Source organism: Oncorhynchus gorbuscha, unplaced genomic scaffold (assembly GCF_021184085.1).
Source record: "Oncorhynchus gorbuscha isolate QuinsamMale2020 ecotype Even-year unplaced genomic scaffold, OgorEven_v1.0 Un_scaffold_8712, whole genome shotgun sequence".
Classification (NCBI taxonomy): Eukaryota; Metazoa; Chordata; class Actinopteri; order Salmoniformes; family Salmonidae; genus Oncorhynchus; species Oncorhynchus gorbuscha.
Window position 1 is genome coordinate 1 of NW_025751827.1, and position 9,751 is coordinate 9,751.

The 9,751-nt window shown below is 41.9% G+C and overlaps 1 long non-coding RNA gene across 1 annotated transcript; it reads left to right on the forward strand.

Annotated features, from left to right (window-relative positions):
* Window positions 1–8: 8 nt before the first annotated feature.
* LOC124029996 lies at window positions 9–9,046 on the forward strand. Its single transcript, XR_006837883.1, has 3 exons — window positions 9–93; window positions 384–467; window positions 8,904–9,046. It is a non-coding gene; the product is annotated as an uncharacterized LOC124029996 (long non-coding RNA).
* The last annotated feature ends 705 nt before the right edge of the window (window positions 9,047–9,751 follow it).

Below are 9,751 nucleotides of genomic sequence, written 5' to 3' on the forward strand. Positions count from 1 at the left end.
GTTTCTACAGCAGTTCTCTGAAGCAGCCCAGCTGTATGAGAAGGGGCAGTACTATGACAAGGCTGCCTCAGTCTACATACGCTGCAAGAACTGGTGAGACACACACAGATACACACACACAAACACACACACACACACACAAAACACACACACACATATACACACACACACACGCACACACACACACACACACACACATGCTCTAATATTTTCAGCCAACGTCTCTGTCTCTCTCTGTCTCTCTCTGTCTCTCTCTGTCTCTCTGTGTCTCTCTCTCTGTGTATCTCTGTCTCTCTGTGTCTCTCTCTCTGTGTCTCTCTGTCTCTCTCTCTCTGTCTCTCTGTCTGTCTCTCTGTCTCTCTCTCTCTGTCTCTCTCTCTCAGGTCTAAAGTAGGAGAGTTACTTCCCCAGGTCTCCTCTCCTAAGATCCACCTGCAGTACGCCAAGGCCAAGGAGGTGGATGGCAAGTAGGTACAACCTCCATGGTTTAAGGAGACAGTGTGAAGGATAATATTATGGTTTAAGGAGGCAGTGTGAGGGATAATATTATGGTTTAAGGAGGCAGTGTGAAGGATAATATTATGGTTTAAGGAGACAGTGTGAAGGATAATATTATGGTTTAAGGAGACAGTGTGAAGGATAATATTATGGTTTAAGGAGACAATGTGAAGGATAATATTATGGTTTAAGGAGGCAGTGTGAGGGATAATATTATGGTTTAAGGAGACAGTGTGAAGGACTGGGATAATATTATGGTTTAAGGAGACAGTGTGAGGGACTGGGATAATGTTATGGTTTAAGGAGACAGTGTGAGGGATAATATTATGGTTTAAGGAGACAGTGTGAGGGATAATATTATGGTTTAAGGAGACAGTGTGAGGGACTGGGATAATATTATGGTTTAAGGAGACAGTGTGAAGGATAATATTATGGTTTAAGGAGACAGTGTGAAGGATAATATTATGGTTTAAGGAGACAGTGTGAGGGATAATATTATGGTTTAAGGAGACAGTGTGAAGGATAATATTATGGTTTAAGGAGGCAGTGTGAGGACTGGGATAATAGCCATAGTTTAAGAAGGCAGTGTGAGATAATATTATAGTTTAAGGAGACAGTGTGAGGATAATATTATGGTTTAAGGAGACAGTGTGAAGGATAATATTATGTAATTTAAGGAGGCAGTGTGAGGGATAATATTATGGTTTTAAGGAGGCAGTGTGAGGACTGGGATAATATTATGGTTTAAGGAGACAGTGTGAGGACTGGGATATGTATGGTTTTAAGGAGTCAGTGTGAGGATAATATTATGGTTTAAGGGAGACAGTGTGAGGACTGGGATAATATTATGGTTTAAGGAGGTGTGTGAAGGGATAATATTATGGTTTAAGGAGACAGTGTGAGGATACTATTATAGTTTAAGGATACAGTGTGAGGGATAATATTATGGTTTAAGGAGACAGTGGGTGGGATAAAATTATGGTTTAAGGAGACAGTGTGAGGATAATATTATGGTTTAAGGAGGCAGTGAGGATAATATTATGGTTTAAGGAGACAGTGTGAGGATAATATTATGGTTTAAGGAGACAGGGTGAGGATAATATTATGGTTTAAGGAGGCAGTGTGAGGATAATATTATGGTTTAAGGAGGGCAGTGTGAGGGATAATATTATAGTTTAAGACCAGTGTGAGGATAATATTATGGTTTAAGGAGACAGGGTGTGGGGATAATATTATGGTTTGAGAAACAGTGAGGAGGATAATATTATCGTTTTAAGAGACAGTTGAGGGATAATATTATGGTTTAAGGAGGCAGTGTGAGGAGGGGATAATATTATGGTTTAAGGAGACAGTGTGAGGATAATATTATGGTTTAAGGAGACAGGGTGAGGGATATTATGGTTTAAGGAGCCAGTGTGAGGGGATAATATATTATGGTTTAAGGGAGGCAGTGTGAGGGATAATAATTATGGTTTAAGGAGGCAGTGTGAGGGACTGGGATAATATTATGGTTTAAGGAGGCAGTGTGAGGATAAGGGCACTGCGTTCATCCACCTCTGGCCTGCTCGCCTCCCTACCACTGAGGAAGTACAGTTCCGCTCAGCCCAGTCAAAACTGTTCGCTGCTCTGGTCCCCCAATGGTGGAACAAACTCCCTCACGACGCCAGGACAGCGGAGTCAATCACCACCTTCCGGAGACACCTGAAACCCCACCTCTTTAAGGAATACCTAGGGATAGGATAAAGTAATCATTCTACCCCCCTTAAAAGATTTAGATGCACTATTGTAAAGTGGCTGTTCCACTGGATGTCATAAGGTGAATGCACCAATTTGTAAGTCGCTCTGGATAAGAGCGTCTGCTAAATGACTTAAATGTAAATGTAAATAATATTATGGTTTAAGGAGACAGTGTGAGGGACTGGGATAATATTATGGTTTAAGGAGACAGTGAGGGATAATATTATGGTTTAAGGAGACAGTGTGAGGGACTGGGGGATAATATTATGGTTTAAGGAGACAGTGAGAGGGATAATATTATGGTTTTAAGGAGGCAGTTTGAGGGACTGGGATAATATTATGGTTTTAAGGAGGCAGGAAGGATACACATGGTTTAAGGAGACAGTGTGAGGGACTGGGATAATATTATGGTTTAAGGAGACAGTGTGAGGGATAATATTATGGTTTAAGGAGGCAGTGTGAGGGACTGGGATAATATTATGGTTTAAGGAGACAGTGTGAGGGACTGGGATAATATTATGGTTTAAGGAGACAGTGTGATGGACTGGGATAATATTATGGTTTAAGGAGGGTGTGAGGGATAATATTATGGTTTAAGGAGGCAGTGTGAGGGACTGGGATAATATTATGGTTTAAGGAGGCAGTGTGGGATAATATTATGGGAGACAGTGTGAGGGATAATATTATGGTTTAAGGAGGCAGTGTGAGGATAATATTATGGTTTAAGGAGGCAGGTGAGGATAATATTATAGTTTTAAGGAGACAGTGTGAGGGACTGGGATAATATTATGGTTTAAGGAGACAGTGTGAGGGATAATATTATGGTTTAAGGAGACAGTGGAAGGATAATATTATGGTTTAAGGAGGCAGTGTGAGGATAATATTATGGTTTAAGGACAGTGTGAAGGATAATATTATGGTTTAAGGGATAAGCAGTGTGAGGGATAATATTATGGTTTAAGGAGGCAGTGTGAGGGATAATATTATGGTTTAAGGAGGCAGTAGAAGGATAATATTATGGTTTAAGGAGACAGTGTGAGGATAATATTATGGTTTAAGGAGGCAGTGTGAAGGATAATATTATGGTTTAAGGAGACAGTGTGAGGGACTGGGATAATATTATGGTTTAAGGAGACAGTGTGAAGGATAATATTATGGTTTAAGGAGGCAGTGTGAGGGATAATATTATGGTTTAAGGAGACAGTGTGAAGGATAATATTATGGTTTAAGGAGGCAGTGTGTGGGATAATATTATGGTTTAAGGAGACAGTGAAGGATAATATTATGGTTTAAGGGGCAGTGTGAGGGATAATATTATGGTTTAAGGAGACAGTGTGAAGATAATATTATGGTTTAAGGAGACAGTGAGGGGACTGGGATAATATTATGGTTAAGGAGACAGTGTGAGGGATAATATTAGGAGGCAGTGTGAGGGGATAATATTATGGTTTAAGGAGACAGTGTGAGGACTGGGATAATATTATGGTTTAAGGAGGCAGTGTGAGGGATAATATTATGGTTTAAGGAGACAGTGTGAGGGATAATATTATGGTTTAAGGAGGCAGTGAGGGATAATATTATGGTTTAAGGAGGCAGTGTGAGGATAATATTATGGCTTAAGGAGGCAGTGTGAGGACTGGGATAATATTATGGTTTAAGGAGACAGTGTGAGGGACTGGGATAATATTATGGTTTAAGGAGACAGTGAAGGATAATATTATGGTTTTAAGGAGGCAGTGTGAGGATAATATTATGGTTTAAGGAGACAGTGTGAAGGATAATATTATGGTTTAAGGAGGCAGTGTGAGGGATAATATTATGGTTTAAGGAGGCAGTGTGAGGATAATATTATGGTTTAAGGAGGACAGTGTGAAGGATAATATTATGGTTTAAGGAGGCAGTGTGAGGATAATATTATGGAGGCAGTGTGAAGGATAATATTATGGTTTAAGGAGACAGTGTGAGGACTGGGATAATATTATGGTTTAAGGAGACAGTGTGAAGGATAATATTATGGTTTAAGGAGGCAGTGTGAGGGATAATATTATGGTTTAAGGAGACAGTGTGAAGGATAATATTATGGTTTAAGGAGGCAGTGTGTGAGGATAATATTATGGTTTAAAGGAGGCAGTGTGAAGGATAATATTATGGTTTAAGGAGGCAGTGTGACTGGGATAATATTATGGTTTAAGGAGCAGTGTGAAGGATAATATTATGGTTTAAGGAGACAGTGTGAGGGACTGGGATAATATTATGGTTTAAGGAGACAGTGTGAAGGATAATATTATGGTTTAAGGAGGCAGTGTGAGGGATAATATTATGGTTTAAGGAGACAGTGTGAAGGATAATATTATGGTTTAAGGAGACAGTGTGAAGGATAATATTATGGTTTAAGGAGACAGTGTGAAGGATAATATTATGGTTTAAGGAGACAGTGAGGGACTGGGATAATATTATGGTTTAAGGAGGCAGTGTGAGGGATAATATTATGGTTTAAGGAGGCAGTGTGAGAGATAATAGTATGGTTTAAGGAGGCAGTGGGAGATAATATTATGGTTTAAGGAGACAGTGTGAGGGACTGGGATAATATTATGTTTTAAGGAGTCGGTGTGAGGGACTGGGATAATATTATGTTTTAAGGAGTCGGTGTGAGGGACTGGGATAATATTATGTTTTAAGGAGTCGGTGTGAGGGACTGGGATAATATTATGTTTTAAGGAGACAGTGTGAGGACTGGGATAATATTATGGTTTAAGGAGGCAGTGTGAGGGACTGGGATAATATTATGGTTTAAGGAGACAGTGTGAGGGATAATATTATGGTTTAAGGAGGCAGTGTGAGGGATAATATTATGGTTTAAGGAGGCAGTGTGAGGGACTGGGATAATATTATGGTTTAAGGAGACAGTGTGAGGGACTGGGATAATATTATGGTTTAAGGAGTCAGTGTGAGGATAATATTATGGTTTAAGGAGACAGTGTGAGGGACTGGGATAATATTATGGTTTAAGGAGACAGTGTGAGGGATAATATTATGGTTTAAGGAGACAGTGTGAGGGATACTATTATGGTTTAAGGATACAGTGTGAGGATAATATTATGGTTTAAGGAGACAGTGTGAGGGATAATATTATGGTTTAAGGAGGCAGTGTGAGGGATAATATTATGGTTTAAGGAGGCAGTGTGAGGGACTGGGATAATATTATGGTTTAAGGAGACAGTGTGAGGATAATATTATGGTTTAAGGAGACAGGGTGAGGGATAATATTATGGTTTAAGGAGCCAGTGTGAGGGATAATATTATGGTTTAAGGAGACAGTGTGAGGGATAATATTATGGTTTAAGGAGACAGTGTGAGGGACTGGGATAATATTATGGTTTAAGGAGACAGTGTGAGGGACTGGGATAATATTATGGTTTAAAGAGGCAGTTTGAGGGACTGGGATAATATTATGGTTTAAGGAGACAGGGTGAGGGACTGGGATAATATTATGGTTTAAGGAGACAGTGTGAGGAATAATATTATGGTTTAAGGAGTCAGTGTGAGGGATAATATTATGGTTTAAGGAGGCAGTGTGAGGGATAATATTATGGTTTAAGGAGGCAGTGTGAGGACTGGGATAATATTATGGTTTAAGGAGGCAGTGTGAGGGATAATATTATGGTTTAAGGGGACAGTGTGAGGGACTGGGATAATATTATGGTTTAAGGAGGCAGTGTGAGGGACTGGGATAATATTATGGTTTAAGGAGGCAGTGTGAGGGATAAGGGCACTGCGTTCATCCACCTCTGGCCTGCTCGCCTCCCTACCACTGAGGAAGTACAGTTCCCGCTCAGCCCAGTCAAAACTGTTCGCTGCTCTGGCCCCCAATGGTGGAACAAACTCCTCACGACGCCAGGACAGCGGAGTCAATCACCACCTTCCGGAGACACCTGAAACCCCACCTCTTTAAGGAATACCTAGGATAGATAAAGTAATCATTCTACCCCCCTTAAAAGATTTAGATGCACTATTGTAAAGTGGCTGTTCCACTGGATGTCATAAGGTGAATGCACCAATTTGTAAGTCGCTCTGGATAAGAGCGTCTGCTAAATGACTTAAATGTAAATGTAAATAATATTATGGTTTAAGGAGACAGTGTGAGGGACTGGGATAATATTATGGTTTAAGGAGACAGTGAGAGGGATAATATTATGGTTTAAGGAGACAGTGTGAGGGACTGGGATAATATTATGGTTTAAGGAGACAGTGAGAGGGATAATATTATGGTTTAAGGAGGCAGTGTGAGGGACTGGGATAATATTATGGTTTAAGGAGACAGTGTGAGGGATAATATTATGGTTTAAGGAGACAGTGTGAGGGACTGGGATAATATTATGGTTTAAGGAGGCAGTGTGAGGGATAATATTATGGTTTAAGGAGACAGTGTGAGGGACTGGGATAATATTATGGTTTAAGGAGACAGTGTGAAGGATAATATTATGGTTTAAGGAGGCAGTGTGAGGGATAATATTATGGTTTAAGGAGACAGTGTGAGGGACTGGGATAATATTATGGTTTAAGGAGACAGTGTGAGAGATAATAGTATGGTTTAAGGAGGCAGTGTGAAGGATAATATTATGGTTTGAAGGAGTTTGAGGACTGGGATAATGGACAGTGAAGGATAATATTATGGCTTCATGATGCAAAGGAAGGATAATATTATGGTTTAAGGAGACAGTGTGAAGGATAATATGGTTTACGAGACAGTGAAGGATAATATTATGGTTTAAGGAGCAGTGTGAGGGATAATATTATGGTTTAAGGAGACAGTGTGAAGGATAATATTATGGTTTAAGGAGGCAGTGTGAAGGATAATATTATGGTTTAAGGAGGCAGTGTGAAGGATAATATTATGGTTTAAGGAGGCAGTGTGAGGGATAATATTATGGTTTAAGGAGACAGTGTGAGGGACTGGGATAATATTATGGTTTAAGGAGGCAGTGTGAGAGATAATAGTATGGTTTAAGGAGGCAGTGTGAAGGATAATATTATGGTTTAAGGAGACAGTGAGGGACTGGATAATATTATGGTTTAAGGAGACAGGTGAAGGATAATATTATGGTTTAAGGAGACAGTGAAGGATAATATTTATGGCTTTAAGGAGACAGTGTGAAGGATAATATTATGGTTTAAGGAGGCAGTGTGAAGGATAATATTATGGCTTAAGGAGACAGTGAAGGATAATATTATGGTTTAAGGAGACAGTGTGAGGGACTGGGATAATATTATGGTTTAAGGAGGCAGTGTGAGGGATAATATTATGGTTTAAGGAGGCAGTGTGAGAGATAATAGTATGGTTTAAGGAGGCAGTGTGAGAGATAATATTATGGTTTAAGGAGACAGAGGGAAGGATAATATTATGGTTTAAGGAGACAGTGTGAGGACTGGGATAATATTATGTTTTAAGGATTCGGTGTGAGGGATAATATTATGGTTTAAGGAGACAGTGTGAGGGACTGGGATAATATTATGTTTTAAGGAGTCGGTGTGAGGGACTGGGATAATATTATGTTTTAAGGAGACAGTGTGAGGGACTGGGATAATATTATGGTTTAAGGAGGCAGTGTGAGGGACTGGGATAATATTATGGTTTAAGGAGACAGTGTGAGGGATAATATTATGGTTTAAGGAGGCAGTGTGAGGGACTGGGATAATATTATGGTTTAAGGAGGCAGTGTGAGGGATAATATTATGGTTTAAGGAGGCAGTGTGAGGGATAATATTATGTTTTAAGGAGACAGTGTGAGGGACTGGGATAATATTATGTGTGACAGGATTAAGGAGGCTGCCTAGGCCTATGAGAGTGCCAGGGACTGGGATAATATTATGGTTTAAGGAGACAGTGTGAGGGATAATATTATGGTTTAAGGAGGCTGCCCAGGCCTATGAGAGTGCCAGGGACTGGGATAATATTATGGTTTAAGGAGGCTGCCCAGGCCTATGAGAGTGCCAGGGACTGGGATAATATTATGTGTGACAGGATTAAGGAGGCTGCCTAGGCCTATGAGAGTGCCAGGGACTGGGATAATATTATGGTTTAAGGAGACAGTGTGAGGGATAATATTATGGTTTAAGGAGGCTGCCCAGGCCTATGAGAGTGCCAGGGACTGGGATAATATTATGGTTTAAGGAGGCTGCCCAGGCCTATGAGAGTGCCAGGGACTGGGATAATATTATGGTTTAAGGAGGCTGCCCAGGCCTATGAGAGTGCCAGGGACTGGGATAATATTATGGTTTAAGGAGGCTGCCCAGGCCTATGAGAGTGCCAGGGACTGGGATAATATTATGGTTTAAGGAGGCTGCCCAGGCCTATGAGAGTGCCAGGGACTGGGATAATATTATGGTTTAGGAGGCTGCCCAGGCCTATGAGAGTGCCAGGGACTGGGATAATATTATGGTTTAAGGGAGGCTGCCCAGGCCTATGAGAGTGCCAGGGACTGGGATAATATTATGGATTAAGGAGGCTGCCCAGGCCTATGAGAGTGCCAGGGACTGGGATAATATTATGGATTAAGGAGGCTGCCCAGGCCTATGAGAGTGCCAGGGACTGGGACAATATTATGGTTTAAGGAGGCTGCCCAGGCCTATGAGAGTGCCAGGGACTGGGATAATATTATGTGTGACAGGTTTAAGGAGGCTGTCCAGGCCTATGAGAGTGCCAGGGACTGGGACAACGTGATCCGGGTGTTGCTGGATCACCTCAACAACCCTGAAGACGCCGTCCGCATTGTCAGGGAGACGCAGAGCATCGACGGGGCCAAAATGGTTGCCAGGTGGGGACAGACGGACAGACAGAAAGACACACACTCAGAGGGACAGACACACAGTCAGACGGACAGACAGAGGGACAGACACACAGTCAGACGGACAGACACACAGTCAGAGGGACAGACGGACAGACAGAGGGACAGACGGACAGACAGAGAGACAGACACACAGTCAGAAGGACAGACGGACAGACACACAGTCAGAGGGACAGACAGACAGACAGACAGTCAGAGAGACAGACAGACAGACAGTCAGAGAGACAGACACACAGTCAGAGGGACAGTCGGACAGACAGAGGGACAGACACACAGTCAGAGGGACAGACACACAGTCAGAGGGACAGACACACAGTCAGAGGGACAGTCGGACAGACAGAGGGACAGACACACAGTCAGAGGGACAGACACACAGTCAGAGGGACAGACACACAGACAGAGGGACAGACACACAGACAGAGGGACAGACACACAGACAGAGGGACAGACACAGACAGAGGGACAGACACACAGACAGAGGGACAGACACACAGACAGAGGGACAGACACACAGTCAGAGGGACAGACACACAGTCAGAGGGACAGACACACAGTCAGAGGGACAGACACACAGTCAGAGGGACAGACACACAGACAGACAGAGGGACAGACACACAGACAGAGGGACAGACGGACAGACAGACAGAGGGACAGGCGGACAGACAGACAGA